The sequence below is a fragment of the Colletes latitarsis genome, chromosome 5, assembly GCF_051014445.1.
Source record: "Colletes latitarsis isolate SP2378_abdomen chromosome 5, iyColLati1, whole genome shotgun sequence".
Classification (NCBI taxonomy): domain Eukaryota; kingdom Metazoa; phylum Arthropoda; class Insecta; order Hymenoptera; family Colletidae; genus Colletes; species Colletes latitarsis.
Genome location: NC_135138.1, coordinates 31,476,164 through 31,499,879, shown reverse-complemented (window position 1 = coordinate 31,499,879; position 23,716 = coordinate 31,476,164). Strand labels below are relative to the sequence as shown.

Genomic DNA, 23,716 nt, shown 5'->3' with positions numbered 1-23,716 from the left:
CGATTTCGAAGATTCATTGGGTACCTGTGCAAGTATGACTTTGTCAGCGTAAGTAGAGAAGACGAGAAATGGTCAGACGCGCCAGCCAAATCGCATACGATTTCACGCGTATCTTATAAACGGATTCTTATTGCGTTATTCAGGTTTTCGGAGGTTGTTGAAAATCCACGTTTCGTAAACGTTTCGATGTTAGTAAAAATATTCAGTGACGAAGTTTTTAATATGCTCATAAATCCACGTTGCGGCTGACAATCGAATAAAGACTTTTATTACGCGAACCCGTACTTCTTTATAGGTGAAACGCCACAACGAATGTAGATGGCAGGTTAGTTTTAATTCGCGAAATTAGCGAATATGACGTTTTAAATTGCGCGTCGTTGCCGTCCATATAATTTCATTTCGTTCCGCGAAAGCAGTACTGAGGGGGGGGGGGGGGAAATGAGACGTAACAGGATTGGGTGAAAACCAACATAATAACGAGTCGACAAATAGGAAAAATTGACGTGTCACGGGAAAGAGGTGATTTGCATGAAATAGACCAGTCAATTCCCAGGAATACCGGTGAAATAATTGTCAGCTCGCTAACGATTAGGGCGAGCATTTCAAAAGTATTATTTAGCTCGTTATTGTTTGAAATACCTGTATTCCTTTATTTCATAATATTGTTTGCTCGATTATTTTAATATTTTCAGACGCTTGAAAATTCAAGCTTTAACGTTTACCGCGGTGAATATTTTGAATAGAAGTCTTTATTTTATCAAATTGAAATCGATAGGGTACTTAATCGATAAAAGTGTCCGATTCCCACTGAAGGGAATTAAAATATGATAATCAGAAGATGTAAACTGAATGAAAATATGCTTCTCTTTACCAATAATACGTAGAATTTATTTATAATTATTTTGATCTCCGTTCAGTTTTACATTCCAAACGAGTTCTCTCTTATAATTAAAAGCTGCTACCGCATAGAATCCTGCAATGCGAAATTCTCTTCCAAAGCTGTGGATTTTTAATGCGAGAAATGCACATTTATAGACAATTCATTTTATTTTTCTTTCAAACTCGTGCCAATGAAACGGGCAGAAACTGAACGTACCGCGTACAGTTTTCCTTGTACGCGAAATTCGAGTAGAAATTCTGTGTAATTAGGGATAAATAAACGAAAACGTAAGAGAGGATTGCCCGTAAAACTGAAAAATTTTATGAAAATTTCATTCCGTGTCCTACTAATGCAAATCTCTCTTTTTACGGTGAATTTTTCTTCGTCGCTGTTCGTCTACAGTACACCAGAAATTTTACAAAGTGACTATTACAAAAATGTATATCTCTATGGTGTAATTCTAGAAAGAGCAAAGCCATTTCGTACTCCACATTCTATTACCTTACTCTGTTATTAGCTTGCTCTTCAAACCTGTTCCCCCATGCAAATATGACACTGCATACGAATTTTCAACCTACTCTCTGGTCTCTGTTTGGAAAGAGAATCGTTTATCAAATTTATAATAAGCGTTTTTATTTCGAAGAAAATTCTTCGTTCCTTTGAATCTACAAGTGCTGTTACAGACGATTCATCGTATCAATACCACAAGTATTCTCGTCACTAAATAGGCATTCATTCTATTAAACGAGCGATCTATAAGTGATCTCGCCACAAAAAGCAATTTTATCTATTATTTCACGTGTTTCTCTATCACAAGTTAACCATACGCTGTTATTTCTCTCCAAATAATCCCCAAGATTAGATGTTGAAAAAAAAAATAAATCCAGACAGGACTCTTGAATTCTAACGAGACCGTAAAAATAAGTTCAACGACAAATCGTGCTTTCCAATTGTCTGAAAACAAAGTTTCTTTTTCGTGGACGATTCGAGGGGTTAAGAGACTCGCCTCAGTTTGTTCGGTCGCAGTAAAGATAATTGGAGGTCTTTTTACTATGAAGCGCGCGGTACTATGGCAGAAGTCGATCGTGGCGTCTCGAAATTAATTTCCGCCGAAGGGAGCCCGTGAACTTGCATATTTATGCTCCGTAGCGACTTTTAAAGCGCGCATCGCCTACAGGAACAGCCGGCTCGACCCGAATAACTCCAGGGAAATTTATGCGTGCTTCGCGTTTAAGGGGCAACGGGGGGTACCAGTATCGATCGAGGTTGTGCACAGACAGGCAGTGATGTATCAGCACGGCTTGAAAATTATTTTGCCGCTAATCAATAATGCCAATCGAAAACGGTGGGCCAGGTCACGCGATCGAAACGGTTTCGGTATGCAATCAGCCCTTTCATCAATTGCCCCGCGAAGCACGGTTTGATTGAATTTGCGTTGGAGCTCGACGAAGCTTTTCGAAGTTAGTAGGTTACGGGGAACTTGACCGTGATGCAGTCGAGTCAGATGAGTGATAAAACGATCGTGGTTTGTCGGGCTAATGGATTTTGTTTCAGAGAAATCGATCATCCTGGTTCTACGGGAATTCTACAGACTTTGATCCCTGAATATGCTGTACTCTCTTGTATCTTCGGACCATCAGTCTTACCGAGAGAAGTGTCTAAAATTAAGACTAGAACGATCTGATTTAATATTATTCTTTTTCTACTATCGTAGAAAATTACGATAATAGAGGATTTAATGCACCGTTTATTAATTTTTGTTTTTATTTCTGAAGAGGTTTCTGTGAAAAATATTTAAGTATATCCTTTTCAACCGCGGTGCTTCGGGTCTATTGTTATATTTAATCGTCCCAAAACTGTTATGGCTTCGGTTGTGTTTCCGTCCCTGGACCGAATATTAATCGTCCCATTTTTTTAAAATCACCGTTTAATCGACCGTATGAACACAGGCTGAAACGTTCATTTACCTTCTGATGGCCGTTCACACGCCGACTGCATTTTCATTACGTTTTTCAACGGAGTCCTGGCGTTGCCGTTAATTTATCATCGCGATACCTGTGAAAGAGTAACGCGGGCGCAATATCGCACGGCTAATTAAAATTCATACGCAGCGGCACGGGCGCGTATTAAACGCCCGTAATTATTATAACGTCATTTCGCATGAATTTCACGGGGAATCAACCCACCGTGACCACGAGTCCTCAACCTCGCGTGGGAAACGCGACTGTCCGTCAAAAAGTCAGTCGACGGCTCTGCTATACGACGATATTCGTCCAGGATCTCGGAATAATTGATTTTACTCGTAGATATAATTAATCACCCTTCTATCGTAATTAATCGTTTCTGCGAATATTGCCAGATTATCGATAGCAGTCGTGTCTCGTTGCACAGAATGTCGTAAAATCGCGGGGGATCGTATCGCTGCTAGCCTGATCTCGATCCACGATAAACAGAGTTTCATACTCTAATCTGTATTAAAAGACTTATGCAATTTAAATCGATAGATCTCTCGATCTGACTGTGGAATTCATTCTTAAACGCGAGCTGGGGCATCCGTACTTGAAAAAGATTAGATATTGTTTGACCCTAAGGTGCGATTAAACATTAGAAGGCATAACTGCCTTAACGACACGTACTTCCAGTCTGTTGAACTTGCTGGACTTCAAGTAGATCGAATCTTTCAGACTTTGAAGTTTCAGATCGTCGAAACTTTCAGCTCAAATTGGACAAACTTGTTGAGAATTGTCCTTGAACCCTCGTGACTACTCAAGTAGTTAAACAGTTCGCAGTAGAAAACATCGGAAGTCGTATTCGAGCAACGAAAATGCGAGAAATTTGGGGGATCGAAAACTTTTCTTCGAATTTACGAAGTCTATTATATCGAGTTTTATCATGGACGAAACGCAGCAGTCGTAAAATGAATTGAAATACGAAACACGATATGGAAGTTAATCTCTCGAAAACGGAATAGAATTTTATTCGATGCTAATTCGTAAATCGGTTGAGCAAATACTGCAATATCTTTCGAATATTCCAATTAATTCGTCGAGCTTTTCGGTCGAAAAAATGCTAGCCATTCCAATTAAAAAGAAGTTACAGATTATATGCGTTATCAATATTAGTTCCAGATTGCCGAGTATATTTTAGTCCGTCCATAAAAAATGCTCTTTTTTTCTATTTTGCACTGGAATAGTGAGTGGGTTTATTAGAATTTATTAGGTCGAAAGTCGTGACTTTTTTGTTTAATTTTCAAGTATATTTAAAAAATAACAATAAGCAAAATTTTGAGGCTACTTAAATCTATCGTTTGTTTCATAATTAAGCCCTAAAGGTCTCGTCAAAGTTCATCGAAATAGTAAAAAAAAAAAACGATTTAACGTATTACGAATTTATTTACGATCATCGTCCGCCTCGGTGGGCAGGAGTTGTCCCACGCGCTCGTTTGCGCGCGGACTGAACTGACCGGAAGTGATTCAGTACGAGCATGGTGCACAGGGAGAACATACATGGTGAACCATTTAAATTGAAACGCGTAAATATCTCCCTTGTTGATGGATATACGAATAAACTTTTCTGTTCGGAGTTTATAGAAATAAAACTGTTACCAGCGTAACAATTTTTTTTTAATTTCGAGGTCCTCGTTATTTGGCCAGGCGAAATATATTTTTCCGGGCGAACCGATGCTCGTTGACGCCTCGTATGGGAAAATATCAAACGGTGTTCGATGCATGCACGCTTATTGTTAGGTTTGCTAAGTGTACGCGTGACGGTACACGTGTTTCTTCGTCCCGAAAATTGTTACATGTTTACAAGCGATTGATGTGCTCTGGTTTTTCTCGTTTCGTCGGTCCACCCAGCGCGTGGCGGGGAGCATCGAACCCCGGTCTGGAAATAACGAAGAAATAAAAATGCTATTTACGAGGGCCAGGCCCGAGAACGGGAAGCCACACTATGAATTACACGTGCCGCGCGACAATGGATTCTTTTTTTCGCGGAGTTTCCTGCCGGCGCGCGTCCGCTCGACCGGGCCACCGGCGAACGGCGACCAATTTTTCTCCATTCAGATCCTAACAATCGGCAGCCGGGGTTGCGGCGCTGCTGAAAGATCGAGCGGAATTCGATCGTTGCTCGAGTCACGGCATACATAACGATCCAGCGCTTTATGCGCGCCTCTCGTATACTATGCCTTGCAGTTTGCACAACCGAATCGCCCGGCATGGCAAAAATATGCAGCCTCGAAAGAGGAAAGGAGAGAGGAAGGACTTAATCCTCCGGTTGGACGCGTAAATGGACGACCAAGTTCGTTCAACGACACGCAATCTATTGTCTGGGCAGTCTAAACAGTATGTTCAGTATCTTCCCACGAAACTGTGAGTATAAACAACTGTCGAGAGTTGCGCAGACAATTCTTTTTTCGACATTTGTTCCGTGCAATTCGACGAGTACGATATTATCGTTTTATTTTAGAAATTGAGCTAGGACCACACGTTTTTCTTGTAAATAAAATTCCTTGGTTGGAACACATTATGGATCTCGTCTAGGAAAACAGAAATAAGATTTTTATCAACCATCGCCCACCATCAATAATAATAATCATTCAAGGCTACGAACAGGACTCTGTAAACTCACACACGAGTAGCTGATGAAAAAATCGAACCACCAACCTGTAACCTATTGTAACAAAATTATGTCGACCAACCATCTACTATATGAAAGCAAAAGATACGTCCAAAGACAAAAATACAAGATAACATCACCTGTATGATGTCACAGAAACATACAGGGTGTTCGGCCACCCTTGGGAAAATTTTAATAGAGGATTCTAGAGGCCAAAATAAGACGAAAATCAAGAATACCAATTTGTTGATGGAGACTTCGTTAAAAAGTTGTTAACAATTAAATTCAAAAATTTCAAATCGTTCTGGAAAAATTATTTTCGGTTGCAGGGGTCAATTACAATCATTTTTGGTCATTACATATACCCCCGAAATCCTACGCACTTTCGAGAAAAAAATTCCTTAAAAAAAAATATGATGTCTGACCATATTATCGATATGTTTCCCTGAAATTTTTCGACGAAAAAAAAAATTTTTCAAATCGTTCTGGAAAAATTATATTCAGTTGTAAGGGTCAACTACAATCATTTTTGGTCAATAGACATACCCTAGAAATCCTAACCGTTTTCGAGAAAAAAATTCCTAATCGAAAATGTAATTTATGGCCAGAAATGTTGCCCGAAAATTTCATGCGAATCTTTAAAACGTCATAACTTCTGAACGGATTGGACGATTTTAATGTTTAAAAAAGCAAACTACGCGTATTTTGATGGAGAATATGTAGAAATTCCAAAAATATTCGAAAAGTTGGTCCTTGACCCCGCAAAATGAAAAAAACCCCATAGAAATGGTCCAATTTTCAAACGGCCATAACTACTACAGTAGTGAATATACTGGATTGAAATTTTGGAAGGAAGTGGAGCTCATGGATACCTACAAAAAAGTATTAGACAACTTTTCTGTAGGGTGTCAAACAAAATTACTAAAAATGAAAAAGGAATTTTTAAGAAAAATCGACAGGGGGGGGTAGGTGCCTAAATTTTTCGGCGAAATTGAAAAGTTTCAAATCACTTTAGAAAAATTATTTTCGATTGCAGGTGTCAATTACAATAATTTTTGGTGAATAGAGCTACCCCCGAAATACTATCCACTTTCTAGAAAAAAATTCGAGAAGGTGTAAAATTTTTCGACAAAATTAAAACACTTCGAATCGTTCTAAAAAAATTATTTTCAGTTGCTGGGGTCAATTACAATCATTTTTGGTAAATAGACATACCCCCGAAATCCTACGTGTTTTCGAGAAAAAAATTCAGTACCATCGGAACTTTAAACGTTAATAACTGTTTAACAAAGCCTTCATCAACAAATTGGTATTTTGATTTTCGTCTCATTTTGGCCTCTAGAATCCTCCATTAAAATTTTTCCCAGGGGTGGCCGAACACCCCGTATAGAAAATACCCTGAAATATTTAAAGGATTCCAACATCTAGCAGAAAATATAACCACACCAAAGGAAGGGAATCCCAGCACCAAGTCGTCGCTAATGACCCGAAGGTCGATGCGACGTAAAACATGAATTAAAATAAAAAGAAAATAAAATAATCGTTGGTAGTACGAACGGTGCGAGGTGTATATAATTGCGAGGCAAAAAGCAAAATAAAACGAAGGATCGACGAACGCTATCGAATCGCTAATTTTAATTCGCCAGAATGGAAGAACGCGCTCCGTGGCGAAAGGTCAATAGCGCAAAAAAAGGGGATCCCTTCGAAGACGCGGAGAGGGGCAGATTTCGTTCCGTAGTTAATTAATTGCAGACGGAAAGCGATCCCACGCCCCGAACGATCCTTTATCCCCCGAAGGAGTCGTCCCAGCGATGGTGAATAACGTTCCACGGTTCTCGAAGCATAAAATTGAACCGAGTCCGCTTTCAAACGATCGGTTTTAATCGTTGTCTAACAATCGACGCTGAGCACAATAGAAAGCCGCGTAAACATCAAGTCCGATAAAAAATGTATACGGGTTTCAGTTCAGCCGGGGTTCTTCCGATAAACCGTAAGATATTTTGCACCCTTTGCGAGAAAAATAGAGAACGGGAAGGAGAACGGTCCATTGAATGTTGTACCGGTTGTTGCAAGAGGAAAGGTCGACACTTTGCGAAGCAAACTTTGCAAATTATATTGGAATTTCTGGATATTTGAGCCGTTTATTTCGAAAGTGACGTAAGTCCATTTATGTTCGAATCGAGATATTGAAGGGTTTGCGTTGGATCAAATTTAAAAATACAGGTAGAGTAATGTTTTTGGGTTTTTAAGAGTGTCAAATTTATCATTCCAATTAGCATAGTTAACGTTATTTAAGAAATAATATGTTATTGATAGCTATGACTTACGCCACTTTCGAAATAAACGGCTAATTTGAAACCTCGAAGTTCGAGAGCCGTATTTTAGAATTTCAAAGCAACGAAACATGGAGTCACGTGTCGCGGTGTTCGACTCCGTAGAGCCTCGAGCGCGAAAATAATCCGAGCAGCCTGTAATTCGGGATTAGCGGAGCGTGCATTCGGAATTCCGGGTCAGATGAGTCGATTATAAACTCGCAAGTGTGTCGCGGATTATGAGCGTAATGCGAACCGAACCGACTAGCGTCACGCTTATGGAAAAGCCGCTGCATATCCCGCAATGCTCGCCTCTATCAACCAGTATTACCTTGGAAGACTGAAAATTGCTGCACGGCGGTCGTCGATGCCTCGAACTCGCGAGATACAGCGTGAACTACTCGACAATCGATGGATGGTTCGATCCTATCGAATGCCTGGCGTTCGTAGAGTGAAGCTAATAGTCGTGCGTGTATCAAAGTCTAAAGGGTTTGGTCAAGAAAACGAACCGTGCAGCGAAATTAAATTAAGAACATTAGACGTATAGTATCTATAGCCTTGTAGAGCTAAATTGAACAAAATTGTCTATCGTGTTCGAAATTTTTAAAATCAGTTGTACGAACGATTGTTTTCCCCCAACGGATTTCACACTATTTTTGCACGAATTCTTCGAATCACGCTGTTTTAAAATGCATTCTACTTTTGGTCTTAATTTTCGAAATGTGCCAGGTTTCTAATTTTATTTCCTATTGAAAACTGAAATTATATAAATTTATATTACAATATATCCATATATTTTGTTTTTTATGTTAAACATGGTAGCTTTTAAAATTAAATTCTCTCTCTTGTTGCTCTTTTATAATCCAACTGCTCAGTACATTTAATTATATCGCATTGTCCACGTCCCGAGCATGCCAGATAATTGGAATTCTATTATATTAATAATTTGTACATTTTCATAAATACTTTTTTGAATATTTCATCCCTACATTCGTAAATATTATTAAAATTATGGTATCCTTTGTTTTGTCATGAGCAATATGAATTTTGTTGAATTTGTCAACAGTGCAAACAGGGAACTGGGTAAAAATTTATCTCTGTTGCCTCGTTGTTTCTACATTAATATCGAAGACAAATTTTGCTGGTCAAGAATACTGTCGCGTACTACGACAGATTCTTTTTAATTTTTCGTTACTAACAATTCGTGTAAAATTATTTCGTGCATCCGTTCGTTCGAAATTAATAGCGTTTCAGCCAGATAGGGTCCAGCAATTTGCAGAGCAATGAAATTAAATAAAATTTCGAATAATTTCAAATCTTTTGAAATTAAATTCCATATTTGAATCGATTTATGGTTCGAATATTTCCAAAGCCGCAAAATATAAAATCAGTCTCGCGAGTGAAAATCGTCGATTCGTTTAACGGATACGTCGATCGTCGAATATTTCATTTAACATTTTTCGATGGTTAAATAGTTTTATAATTAAATAAACGTGTATTCTGCGTTGAAACGAAATGAAAGAATTATTTCCAACTCTTAGAATGCGTCTCTTTAGAAACCATTCGACTTAATATGAAACATTTTTCGCTACACATAATAATAACGATGAATATTACGGCTCGAATATCTCGGTGCATTAATTCGATGACTTCTGAGGTTACATTTCAAGCGAAAACAATTAGCATCCCCATCATGTTCCATTCCCCCCTACTTTTACACGCGGTGTCAGTGCGGACACGCCAAGCTCGAACAATATTCGTTAACGAGCGTTTCAATGTTTAGTTCGACGCATATTACAGCGTATGATGATCAGATATCGGGATTCATAGAGTCGCAATTAGGGAAGTTCTAGCGACGAAGCCAAAGGATACAGTTGGGCCGAGCTCAATATTCATAGAGCCAAGGACTGCGAGGCAATCGAACTCGTATCGAGAAATTGATCAGCCGCGGGTCATGCATATGAATACGACCCTCGAAACGTATCGAAGGAATTCATCGCCGAAGCAGGAGGAAGAAGTTAACGATACTCTAATGCAGTGTTTCTCAAATTGGAATACGTAAGGTGTCCGTGAACAAGCTAGTTCTCAGAAGAAGAAAGGGTTGTCTGAAAAGTTTTGAACCTCGGCATGAAGGTAGCGTTTCTTGTCAGAACCATTTTTCTAGCAGAATGGTATATGCTTTGACAAATACCTGTGAAAATTTCAGCAATTTTGGACGCTCAGTTGTTTGGCAGTATTTTTATAAATATAGAGCAACTCACACTTTGGCGGTCGCCATGATCAAAATTCACGAATTACGTTTCGAAGTGGTTGACCACCCACTGGTATTCACTAGATCTGGCCCCCAGCGATATTTTCCTCTTTCCTAAGCTTAAAATATCGCTTGGAGGAGAGAGACTTCCATCGAACGAGGAGCAAATGCCTACTTTCCAGGGCAAGACATCAACTACTATTTGGAAGGGTTAAAAGGGTTACAGCATCGCTGAGAAAAGTGACTTAGGAGGAGACTATGTTGAAAAACAAAGCTATATTTAACCGGAAAAATACTAGCTTCTATGTTAGGCTCAAAACTTTTCAGACGACCCTCGTATATTATATCGTGAGATAAAAGAAATACTTGTGATATTTTGCTCTTATTAAGAAAGTTTTTACTTAAACGCTATTCGTGTTAAATCAAAGACAATAATGCATCTCAGAAATTTGAGAAACCCTGCTCTAAACGCGCCTTTGGCCAATACGCGTGGTTTGGTGGTGGGGCGCGGCCAGGCTCGCGAAGCCTCGCGTTGAGCGGTTCTCTTTCGCTACGGATCCGTGATCGTGTCAACATCAGCGTCTAAGGACAGGAAAGGACTCGTCAAAAGGCTTCGAGAGGGCCGAGAAAGCTCCAAATTCAGCTCCAAATCCAGCTACGTGGCCTCTTCTCCAGTAATCAAGGCCACCGCCCGCCACCCTCTTCTTAAAAAGGGTAAACCAATTTTATTTCTTTACGATTCGACCAACAACGTACTATCCTACGATTTGTTCGTTCTGTCTTGAACGGAGACACACGCAAAATAAATCGGATGCCGAGCGATAAATTCAGCCACGTGGTTCTTTTCGCCGTCTCGAATAATGTTACAAATGTAACAAACCACGCGATATCTGGAAAAGGGTCCCAGAGGGAACGGTCTTTAGATATTTTTGTTTTATGTTCAAAATGATTTCGTTTTACATCCACGAAGTAGTAAAAGCTAACGAGGAATAATGTTATTGGTATTGAGGTTTGTTTCTCCGTTGATTGATGCATCGAGGTTCATTAATTGAGGATTGTATTGTACGTGGTTCTATGGTAAGGAAGCTGCGATGTGATTGCATTCTGAATACATTCTTGTTTACCTTGAAACGTGCCCTTTTGTGTCGCGATTGATTGTTCTCTATATTCTACTACATTTTTCTTCGATATCGACTATCTGATTATTAACATTTAATTACGTCTTTGTTAACGTTTCATCGCAGCTATGTTATCCTTCGATTCTGTTTGATTATGACTAATTATGTTTGCCGGTGTTTATTTACGATGTTTGATTTACATTTAATTTTGATTTCCGTTTAAATTTCATTCTCTAACAATAGTGCTCGTTGGTTATTGAAATCCCCACAAATTGTATATATACTGAAAATCGATATTTAATTATTTGCTAAATATTTGGGTTACTCCAATCGTACGTTGTAAATTATAAATAACAATTAAATAAGCAAACATGTGTGGGCGGAAGATGACAATATCAGATTTCCGTACAAAATTTAATAATATTTTATCGGTGGATTAATCAGCGCTAAAGAGTTCGAATTTAGGTCAGATCTGATTAAATGTAATGAGTCACTAAATATGTCTATTCAAGAATCAAAGTACTTGTTTCAGTGCCGTAGAATAATAAAATATCTCTTAAATTGTTGAGTTTCTGTTGATAATAAATATACTTTTATACGTGAAATAATTCGGAAAATCTAAAAAACATTCTAAGAATCGCCATTATAATGTACGAATACGAGTGGGAGTAACTCTATTACAGCTGATCCATCGTGTAATAACCACTTCGAGTCAGAAAAATCCCCGAAACGACGTTTGTACTAATACATTCAACGAAAACGAGAAAATCCTACCCCAAAAAATTTCCATTTGGGAAATTGAAAAGGAAGAAGGTCGTTTCCTAATTCATTCATCCGCGGTTACCGGGTAGGAAAAACGAGTTCTGTTCCGCGAACCTGATGAACGCCTCCTTTCTTCGGAAGACTGGAACAAGTCCGCTGAAAGGAGGATTGAAAAGGGGAAGAAGTATCCGATAAATAATTCAGTAATCAATTTACACAACTTTCTGGCCCGCGTTTGCATTCGTTGGCCGGTTCGCTGATTTTATTTCGCGTCGCTGTTTTGATTGCGGGGGGCGCTTTTTATCCGTGCCTCCATTTGTCTCCCGTCTCGTTGCCTCTATTTATTTCCAGTCTCGAACTCGATTGCCAGCGTGCCAGCCGTCTTATTACGAATTCCGCGCACGAAATGTTCTGTCCTGCCATGCCTATGTCTCGAATTCATACGACGAACGAGATATTTCAAAGCAAAAACCGAGCTTTCATCATCTCGGAACACACACAATTAATGTACAGAGCGTTCTAGAACACTCGTCCACAACTTTTAAAATAAAAAAAGAGTAGTTGTTATGGAAAATACAATTTTAATAACTGCAATACTTCACATACGTTACAGTGAATATCGTACAGGTTGAAAAGTGCTGTCTTAAACAAATTTTTAAGAAAAATCGACAGAGGGTAGGTGCCTAAATTTTTCGATGAAATTGAAAAGCTTTAAATCATTCTGGAAAAATTATTTTCGATTTCTGGGGTCAATTACAATCATTTTTGTTCAATAGATGTATCCCCGAAATCCTACCCACTTCCGAGAAAAAAATTCAAGAAGGTGTGAAATTTTTCGACGAAATGAAAGAACTTCAAATCGTTCTAAAAAAATTACTTTTGGCTGCAGGGGTCAACTACAATCATTTTTGGTCATTACACATACCCCCGAAATCCTACGCGTTTTCGAGAAATAAATTCCTAACCGAAAATATAATGTCTGACCATATCATTGATATCTTTCCCTGAAATTGAAAAGTTTCCAATCGCTCTGGAAAAATTATTTTCGGTTGTATGGGTCAATTACAATCATTTTTAGTGAATAGACATACCCTCGAAATCCTAACCATTTTCGAGAAAAAAATTCCTTACCGAAAATATAATGTCCGACCATGCATTGATATGTTTCCCTGAAATTGAAAAGTTTCACATCGCTCTGGAAAAATTATTGTCGGTTGTATGGGTCAATTAGAATCATTTTCGGTGAATAGACATACCCCCGAAATCCTACGCAGTGTCGAGAAAAAAATTCCTTACTAAAAATATGATGTATGGATAGAAATGTTTCGTAAAATTTCGTTCGTAAAATGGGAAATCATTACATCCTGTTGCGTTTATAGCACATTTACGGTCGTCGTAAGAAATTTACTGATAGTATTGAAACTTTTGCATTCGTGTATTTTACGTGTAACGCATACCATACACCTGAAGCTCAGAGAAAACCTAAATTGCGAAACGCGCGGCATAAAACGTTTCGTCGTTCTCGCGACCGGCATTCTCAGCGTTCCACCCAAGAATCTTTTACGATGATTATTTCCAGGCAATTCCATTATATCCGTGTTCGATCCACGCCGCGGCATTCCGCTCGCTTGAAATTTCGTCCAAAATTTGAGGTTGGAGCTGATTGCGAGCGAAAAGTCGACACCCATTCGGTCGTGCCCGCGTACTTAGCAGGCCGATAATTACTTTTAACTCAATTAACGCTGTCAATGACGCCGCGAGGACGTACTCAGCGAAGTTAACACAATTTCGCGCACACGCACGTCACGATGGAATTTGCGGCGCTGATTGAAGGGTGAACGCCGTCGGCGACATAATTCCCTGCAATCCGCTTTTGGTGTCGAATGAACGGACAGACTAGCGTTTCTTAACATTTTTACGTTCACGTCAAGGCTTACAAGAAGCCTCTTAGTTTTTCGAGTGCCCATGATACAATCTGAAGCAGTGTTTTTAAAACTGATGGTGGCCTGTCAAGGAGGGAAAGAATATTTTGAACATCGAATTATATAGTTAATTCATTATTTATCGTACGAGTTCAATGAAGCATTTTGCACACGTATGTATTTGTGTAAAACACAGTAAAGAACTGACGTCAATCAAGTGATGCAGTGTCGAGCGATTTAAAATGTTTTGATGTTTAAACTAATAATGGTTTTCGATAAAATATTTTCATTGTGACGTGCTGCGGTACATTAGCGAAGAATCATTGATTGTGGAATATACGATGCGTGTTTTATTTCACTTTTTATTTCATTCCGTGGAAAACCACCCGACCCCGCTATTTGACAATAGAAACTAATACCCACTGTCCATTTGGAGGTTTTGCTTTTGCGCGTACAGTTGGGTCCAATTCACTTCTCGAATAACGAGTGAAAATTCTAGATTTACTTGTGAACTAGCTTTTTCCGCAGTTTCGTTCGCTTTAATTTTGTTATATGTTTAAACTTGACGAAATACGTGTCTCATTTTCCCGCGGTCCACGCAAGTGATTTCAATCGTGCGATGAGCACTCTTGCAACAATGTTAAATGAATCGAATTGGACATTTATGGTATCGATAGTGAATAACAACGAGTAAAAAGAAAAAGTTCCGTGGAAAAAAGCAGCAAGGATATCACGGTGAAATCTCCCCGTTGTATCGATTCTTCGTTCAATTTCCAACCGAGCGACACTTACGCAACCCCCATTTTTCCAGCCCTTGGCGCGAAACAAAAGCTGCCGACTTCTGTTAAGCTCGCCGAACGCCGACTAAGCCGCGCAAACGCGTTTTAATTATTCCTCTCGGCTTTTATTCCGGCCCATTATCAGTTTTCAATGAATCAATTCCGACGTTGTTTTCGTCGAATTATACCACTGCACCACCCCGACGGGATTTGCGTGCTTCATCGTTCTTATAATGACGACGGGTACATAGCTTTGTCATGTTGTTTACTCGATACAGTATCGATCGAAATTTTCTGTCCACGATTGTACTTTCCATTGATTATTCTCTAAATACAAGGAACAGAAAGAACAATATTCTTCAATGGCTATCATTAGTACCTGTCGAAATAGAAAATCACTCACAAAACTCAATAGAAAAAAATAGGAATAGTTTCTGTTGGAAAGATTCAATATAGAAAGGGATGTCAATACGAGTCACAGTATTTTTTGATTACACATTTTGTAACTCCACTAGCATCCATGGTCGAAACGTTATTTCTTTGATAACACCGCGTATTTCAACATTCAACAAATATTTTTCAATTCTCCGTATACCCAATAACTTTTATTCTCTAAACAAAGACAACAGAAAGGATAATATTCTTCAATGGCTATCATTAGTATCAGTCGAAATAGAACGTCACTCACAAAACTCAATAGAAAAAAATAGGAATAGTTTCCGTTGGAAAGATTCAATATAGAAAGGGATGTCAATACGAGTCACAGTATTTTTTCGATTACACATTTTGTAACTCCACTAGCATCCATGGTCGAAACGTTAGTTCTTTGATAACACCGCGTATTTCAACATTCAACAAATATTTTTCAATTCTCCGTATACCCAATAACTTTTATTCTCTAAACAAAAACAACAGAAAGGATAATATTCTTCAATGGCTATCATTAGTATCAGTCGAAATAGAAAATCACTCACAAAACTCAATAGAAAGAAATAGGAGTAGTTTCTGTTGAAAAGATTCAATATAAAGAACTATCGTTTTCTAGCTTATCTATTAAAAAGGGATTTCAATACACATAACAGTATTTTCTCGATTACATATTTTGTAACTCCACTAGCATCCATGGTCGGAAAGTTAGTTCTTTGATAACACCGCGTATTTGAACATTCACCAGAGACTAATTAATATTTTTCGATTCTCTGTATACCGAGTAACTTTTATTCGACGACTTGTGATTTTCCTGCGTGTACACGTTAGACGCCGTGGATGGAGGCCCCTATAATGAACATTAAATCCTTGTGAGCGTTTCGGATTGAATCCTGGTTATACCGTTTCAGGGGAGATCAGAGGAACGCTTTCAATCTCCAGGATCTCCTAGCGTCTTTTTTCTCCTGTCGTATCTCTTTGAACGGATCCCCGCTTTCGCGTCCGAGGATTCGCACAATGATCCGCTCCGGAGCTTTTTTGCACCGACGCGACGACAGTCGATACCATTGACGACGAAATAACACAATAACTATCGAAAGTTTTATATTTCTAGATACGCGATTACGCGACACGCTATTCCGTGGTTATTATTTTCCACGGTGAGTTTTAAACGGTTCCCAATCGTTTGTTGAAACTCGATTCGTCTGTTCGAAACATACAACATCAACGATTATAACAAATTAAAAAAATAATTGTTTCCTTTTACACGAATTGAAACTAGAATATTTTAAAAATATGCACTGAAGTCAAGATTGAAATAACGAAGTTGACGTTTAATTTTAAAACATTTTCACTGCGGCTCAGAGTCTGTTGAAATTGTGTTTTATTTGTAAGAATGATTTAGTGGGAGATCCAGGATTCGGTATCTTTATTTTCAACCCTCAAATCTCTCGAAGATGAAACTTTTATGTATTGCTATTTAAAATGCAAATATCATAAGTATCGTGCAAAGACTAAAGTCTAGCCTTGAATTATTTTAAGAAACGTTTCGAATAAACTGACACATCGCGAGGACCGCGAACCGCGAAAAGAGTGTATTTATCTGCTGGTTTAATCTGTCCAGCTTTCAGTTTCCCGTTGACCAGCAAGTTTTCTCTGGTAATCTCTCACCACGCGAAGCCACGCAAAAGTAGCAGTCTCGGTTGTCCTCTGTTCAGCTAGATAGTGGCCTCTGTTTGACGCCGCACTCAGCAATCTTTCCGCCATAGTTCCGTTTTATCGTCTAAAAGGGACAGAGCAGGGGGATGACTAACCAGAGATCTCCGGCGAGTCTCTGTAAGCAAAGAATTGTCTGCGACTCCGACAATACTCGATCTTATCGCGTCTCTTTTCTATCGGCCGAAATGGCCGTGGGAAAGATGATCCAGACGATCTTCTTTCAGAACGTCGTCTGGCCGTTTTCGGTTCAGCTGGCCACTCCTACAGCCGAGATTCTTGTACCACGACAACTCTATATCGAGAAATATGCGTTACAATTTGACATCGAGAATGTTTACTCATTGTCGATTTAATTTTCTGTATTAGTATTAGTATAAAATTATTTTCGGTTGCGGGGCTCAATTGTAATCATTTTTGGTGTGTAGACATATCGTCGAAATCTTACGCATTTTCGAGAAAAAAATTCGAATATGTACCTAAATTTTTCGGCGGAAAAAATTTTTTCAAATCGTCCTGAAAAAATTATTTTCGGTTGTGGAGGTCTACTACGATCATTTTTGGTGAATAGACATACCTTCGAAATCCTACCCACTTTCGAGGAAAAAATTCTTTATCGAAAATGTAATGTCTGACCATATTACCGATATCTTTCCCTGAAATTTTTCGGCGACAAAAAAATTTTTCAAATCGTTCTGAAAAAATTATTTTCAGTTGTAGGAGTCAACTACAATCATTTTTGGTCAATAGACATACCCCCGAAATCCTACCCACTTTTGAGAAAAAAATTCGAGTAGGTGTGAAATAGTTCGAAAAACTAAAAAACTTCTGAACAGATTGGAGAATTTTAACTATTTTTTAGTATTGTCCATTTTATAAAACTAATCGGAAATCAACGAGTAGAACGTTTAGTGGAGTTCTGTAACTTCGAATTTCAATTCCATCAATGGATATTGTTGAAACACGTCCAACGTAGATCCAAGGTTCTCTTAATATACAACAGCGTGGCTGATTCTTGTCGACCGCGCCAATTTGGTTTGACTGACTTCAGAATAATTGACTTCGAGTGGTTCAGAAACCAAGAGAAGTTCGAAATTGATTCTACCTAGTCGATTGCCGGTTCAATAATAAATCTGTGCCTGTCCAATCGCCATTTACAAGTCTCACGATCGATCACAACCGTTCTGTTCGTTCCTCGACTTGGCTAGCTTATCGAAGGAACTTCGGAACTGATAAACAAAGCAATTAACTGTTGATAAACGATTTTGAAATCGTAGATTCGTTGTCTGAGACTTTGCTTACAACGTCACGCGATCTTTGTATAATGCATCCAACTCGTCATATCACCGGGAGAACGTTTGCTTCGCGAATCTCTTTCTCCACTCTACGAACGAACGATGAAAATAACCTACGACGTTTTCCATTCCGTGTCGGCCATGCACGTGATGCTTTTTGTTAAGACCTTGACGAGGTTAAGGTCCGCGCTATAAAACCACCGACAACGTGGCTCGAGTTCGCAAATGGAGTCGTAGTTTGGTGATCCTTTCTCCCGAAATTTCTCACCTTCTTTCCTCGTTTCTTCCTCGACACGTAGCAAAAACACTAAGGAATTCTTTTAACCCCCGAGTAAAAGACACGGGAGCTGTTGTCTGTGAATCACGGGAATTGCTCGAGGCATCAAAGTGAATTACAGTCAAAGCACGAGTTTCGAAGTAGCTCGGACGCAGTTCCTTGCAACTAACTGACCGACAATTTATAAACAACTGGAAAAAGTATTCAAAATAATTTGTGACTTTGGAGTAAAATTCTACAGAATTATTGGAACAGAAAATTTGTAGAAACGTGCAAACATCAGTTTCTTTCGATTCCACTCTTCGAATTATTTTTCGTTTTATTCGCAAATACGACTCGCGAACATATTTGAGCATGTTCATATGCTCCACTTTTTTTTCACATTCGTCGACATTTATTCGTTTCACACTGTTCAGACATAACAAGAGCACACGGGTTAAAATTCGGTGACACGAAACTAGCTACAAGCGTGACCATTTCAACCAAGTAGCATTTGATAAAGCACCTTCGACCTTGCTTTCGAATTTATTTCTCTTTTTATCGCGTATTCTGAAAGGTATATCACGATCTATTAAAAATTTTGAAATATTTGCTTCGAAAAACACTAACATACTCCCTTAATTGATAACTTTAGCGTAGGGAAACGATGTGCACGCGCGTGTTCGCGTATACTTGCGCGTGTGTACCTTTACCGATAGCAGAATACTTGACGAACGTTTATCGAATATAAAAACGTAACAAGCTGCGCTTCCGCGCTGAAACTTTTCAACGGAATTGAACTCCTCCCGGAAGTACCTACAAGTGTCACCTGAGGATCCAGTGAAAGCTTCCGTTTCGAAAAAGCAGTTTACATCAACGACAGATGAAACCTTTTACGACGCCTCGAGCTGGATAAGAATTTACGTAGACTGCGATTCGATCATTCTGGGATTGAAAACTGAAATGATTTAAATATTATATTAAAATATGAAGTATTCATCGTTAAATAAAAATAAAAATTTTCATTACACGGTGATATGTTTCACAAAGATCCCCAATATTATTCGATTACAACGTACTTAAAACTTCACAGTCGACACATTGCTATCGTTAACGAAAAAAGGAACAAACTAATATCATTGCTCGACAGCAGTTCCGCGGAATCTCGACGTATCGTGGTCGTGTCGTTAACGGAACCAAGAAACTCCCGACCCGTCTTAATCCCCGCTCATCTACGTGCCGAATCGGCGATTCCCATCGACTGGTTGCACAACGAGCACGAAGGAACAGCGTGCAACCAGACTTAAACTCGCTTAAACGCAGCCAGGAAAGTTGCAATGATGTTCCCCTGGTATACGCCGCACGAGTTCTACGCCACGCTTCGGGAACATTCAACGACAGAGAAACGCGATCTAGCGAATTTGGATTTAGCTAGCCGTGTTGTTTCGAAACTACTGCAAAACGATAGCCCAACGTGGCATTTAGCAGCAGTCGATCTTATTTTATTCTAAACAGAGAAGATATAAGATTTTTATAATAAAACTCTTTCTAGAAGAACGTCAAATTAGTCTTGATTATTTGTGTTTTATTCTAAACGTAGCTACGATTTAATTTGGAACTTGATTCAATAGAGAACTTGTGGAAGATTTTTATAATAAAACTCTTTCTGGAAGAACGTCAGATTGGTCTTGATTATTAGTGTTTCATTCTAAACGTAGCAAGGATTTAATTTGGAACTTGATCCAGATAAGATCCTATGGGAGATTTTTATAATAAAACCCTTTCTAGAAGAACGTCAGATTAGTCTTGACTATACTATTTTATTCTAAACGTAGTAACGATTTAATTTGGAAACTGCCCCAACAGAGAACGTATGATTAGTCTTGACTATTACTATTTTATTCTAAACGTAGCAACGATTTAATTTAAAACTCGACCCAAACAAGCTATGGAAAATTTTTATAATAAACCTCCTTCTAGAAGAACGTCAGACTACTCTTGACGAGAAGAAATAAGTAAAATAAGTTTCTTGAAAAATTTGTTTCTTTGTACTCATTCTTTTTTGCTTACTGTTAGAACAGCAATTTAAATTCACAGCTGCTTCAAACATTTCCGCATCGTTATTTCACGTTATTTAATTTTTAATTTAACCGCGAGAGGTAAATCCAATCGTCGTCTGTCGCTCCGGGAGCCTCTAACTTTATTAATCTTCAGAATTTTGAAATTTTCTATTAACTGGGTATTTTTCGACCAGTAAAGAAGTGCAAAGCCTGAAGAAAAGATAGAATTTTTAAAAGTTTTAGACCGAAATCTCTGCTTAAACAGTTGAGGAAAGTAGTAATGGCGGTTGTTCTTCTCGCCCTCGCGACGCGAGTTCGAACGGGTGGCTGCCTCGCACCTCGCTTGGGGGACATTCAACGACGAGAAAGCGCGGTTTGGCGGATTCGGATTTAGCCAGCTGTGTCGTTCCACGCGCATAAGCCTGAGGTTTTGGCAATCGAAAGCCGCCTCGACAGTCTGCGAACCCGGTCATCCGTGCGCCCTTCATTGTCAGCGCGGAAGTTCCGTCTCTGTAGCACGTGCAGCGGCGGTATCCTGACTGCTGGTTCGAAAGAAACCTGCCACACGTTGCTTTCTGCTCGGAATCTCTCGTTAGTGCCTTTAGGGAGACTACAAACGACGAAAAACGGAGCCTCGAATAACGAGTGACCTTTAAAGAGCAATGCTGGATTCAAAATTTCAATCTAAAAAGTGTTCGTCAAATATTTCGACGATCGTAATATTTTCTTTCGAGATTTTCGTTCAATAACGCAATGTAAAACATTTATTTTTTGTTAATGGAACCTTTACTATTTGTCAGATTTTTCTGATTAAAATAAGATCTTATACTCTATTAGAAGTGTCTCACAAATGCATCGGTAAAAGTTTCATCTTTGCATTACACTGCGCGTTATCCAAGCATTGCTGTATTTAAAAAACTCAAATTTAGTCTCACACTTTGCGTAAAATTATTTGAAATACATTCGTGAGAACTAACAAAGGTTCACTTTCTACGAAGCTTGTTCTCCCCTCGTACGACTAGCATTGACTAAGTGTACGAGCATATTAATTAGAACGACGGGATGGTAATTAGAATTGGAAGGGTATTGCGAGCGTCTGGTAACCTAATTAGTTTTGTGTGTTTTCGTAGAGCAGTAGAGGTTGATAGAGACATGCGTCGGTAGACAGCAAACAGGAAGGGAGATTGCGTTCATTGCGTCTTCGGAAGTTTCTATTCAGAGTTCGCAGCTGCTTCGCTCTTTTGCCAACGACAACGGTCTTACCAAACGTCTTGCGGGTTTTGGAACAAATGCTCCCGCGCAATCAGGAATCGTTGGTGCCGAAACTTGGACGCGAAACGTTCCAGAACTGCAGTTCTACGACGAAAGATACTTCCGAATTCTCGAAACAAGACATTTTCGAATCACAAACGCGAGGCTGGGTGGTAAAACTTTTCAATTCCGCGGGAAAGAGCGTGAGCTCGACAATAACAAATATTAAATAATGAAAACATTGAAATGGATAGAAAAGCTTTATTATCTAACGCGAAGCTGAAATGACTGAAACTGGGGGGAGTAACCCCTTCATCTCGAGACACGGAGACAGTAAATCAAATCCAACGTGAAAAGATCGATCGACGCGGATAAGAGGGAATGTTTCGTGAGACGCGAGTTTACGGAATAGATCCTGGCGCGGGCAGCATTAGAAACAAGGGCGTAGTTGGATAGATTTGGGTGTAACCAGCTGCGATCTCTCACGCGTATAAGCTACAGGATAGACAAGCCAGAGATTTAACGTCGTGAACCTGTCTGAGACACGCGAAATTGTTTGCGAGCGAATGTCTCGACGCCGAAAACTTTCCGCCGCGCAAATAGTTTAGGTTCTATTCTCGAACGGTTCGTTGCTGAAATATTCGACGAGTACTCGAACGCTGCGAATAAAATTCCAAGATCTCAGTGTTCGAATGTTAGTTGAGAAAAAAGTATTCGACTTTTTTTTGTTTTTTTTTTGTTTGAATTTGAAGTGTATTACCTTCTATGCCTGCAGAATTAGGTTACCCGCGATAAAAGAATTTTAATAGATTCATTAACAACATAAATAACTGTCTATGATGCAATTGGTAATATTCGAGTCATTTTCGTATTTCAATAGGATAGATATTCGGTTCTGGAATCCCCTGTCTCTGCTTCATATTGTCCTCGATTATAATACGTCAATTAATGTATGAACAATCAATAATAATTCCATCGATACAAATACCAATCAACTCTAAGGTAAACTTAATTAATACTCAAACATTCAATGCTCCAATCATACTGTAAAACAAATATTATAACGGTCTAAACTCCTTAGAACTATTTAATTAATTATCACCATCGTTTCTCTGCAAACTCAAGGTTTTTAACCTTAGGGTATTTTATATCCTGCTATGGAACGTAAATAGGAGCATAAATCTATTACGTTGAATTAATCGATAAAAATTAAATTGGGATTCATCGAATGGTTGAGCGTTTACGTATTAAATTCAATCAGGTATTGTATGTCATTTGCATCGGTAGATTTAGTATTCATAATCAACATATTCATTAACTTATTATTGTAAGAGAGTAATCTGATCTGATGGACCCAAATTAATTTTCACAAAGAATAGAATATTTCGAATTGTTTGAAAACAAAGTCGCAGAGTCAACGAGATTACGTTATGAATTTATTGAAAATGGATAAAATTGTTGCGAGAGGATATTTGCTTTTAAAAGAATAGAACGTTTCTTTCGTTTTTTAATTCATCGACCAGAGGTAGGGTAAATATTCTTACCTAGATAAAACATACAAATAACGAACAAATATTCATAACACATAAATTATATTTCATGACAAAGGTATGATGCTTTTATACGATATCGTTGGTTCGACTAAAATGTTGCTTACCTCTGTCGTCGACTAGGTCGAAACACAGTTACGCGACCATCGAAGATATTTTTCTTTAAAATTGCCGGTGCACCTCGACGTTCGTAATTAGAAAAATATAATAGAGATCCAATAGGAAATCAAATAAAGTGGAAGAAAGCATCGGATCCGATGGTTTCGAAGGCGGTCGCGGGCGTTTCTCCTTCAAAGAACTTGGACGAGGAATCGAGAATCGAATTTTTCGCGTTCAGGAACACGGAACCGTCGCTCCAGCTACTCGTAAACCGTATTCGACGATACACGGGGATGGTAAGCTCTTAATCGCGTTATCCGTATTTCCATATAATGCCTAGAAGCCTGTTATCTACCTGTCGTTACCCACATGAATACCCCTTTTAATCGCGCTCCGCGCATACATCAACGAGCAATTTAATA

The 23,716-nt window shown here is 38.8% G+C and overlaps 1 protein-coding gene across 6 annotated transcripts in view; it reads left to right on the top strand.

Moving 5' to 3' along the window:
• Positions 1-23,716, top strand: part of Nlg-4 (neuroligin 4) — a 425,248-nt gene that overhangs the window by 239,091 nt on the left and 162,441 nt on the right. Inside the window, exon 1 of one of the 6 annotated variants that reach the window (XM_076765748.1) lies at positions 10,666-10,774. The exons of the other annotated variants lie outside the window; for them this stretch is intronic. The gene's annotated coding sequence lies outside the window, so the exon portion shown is untranslated. Of the gene's footprint in view, positions 1-10,665; positions 10,775-23,716 lie in introns of those variants that run through there. 6 annotated transcript variants of the gene reach the window in all.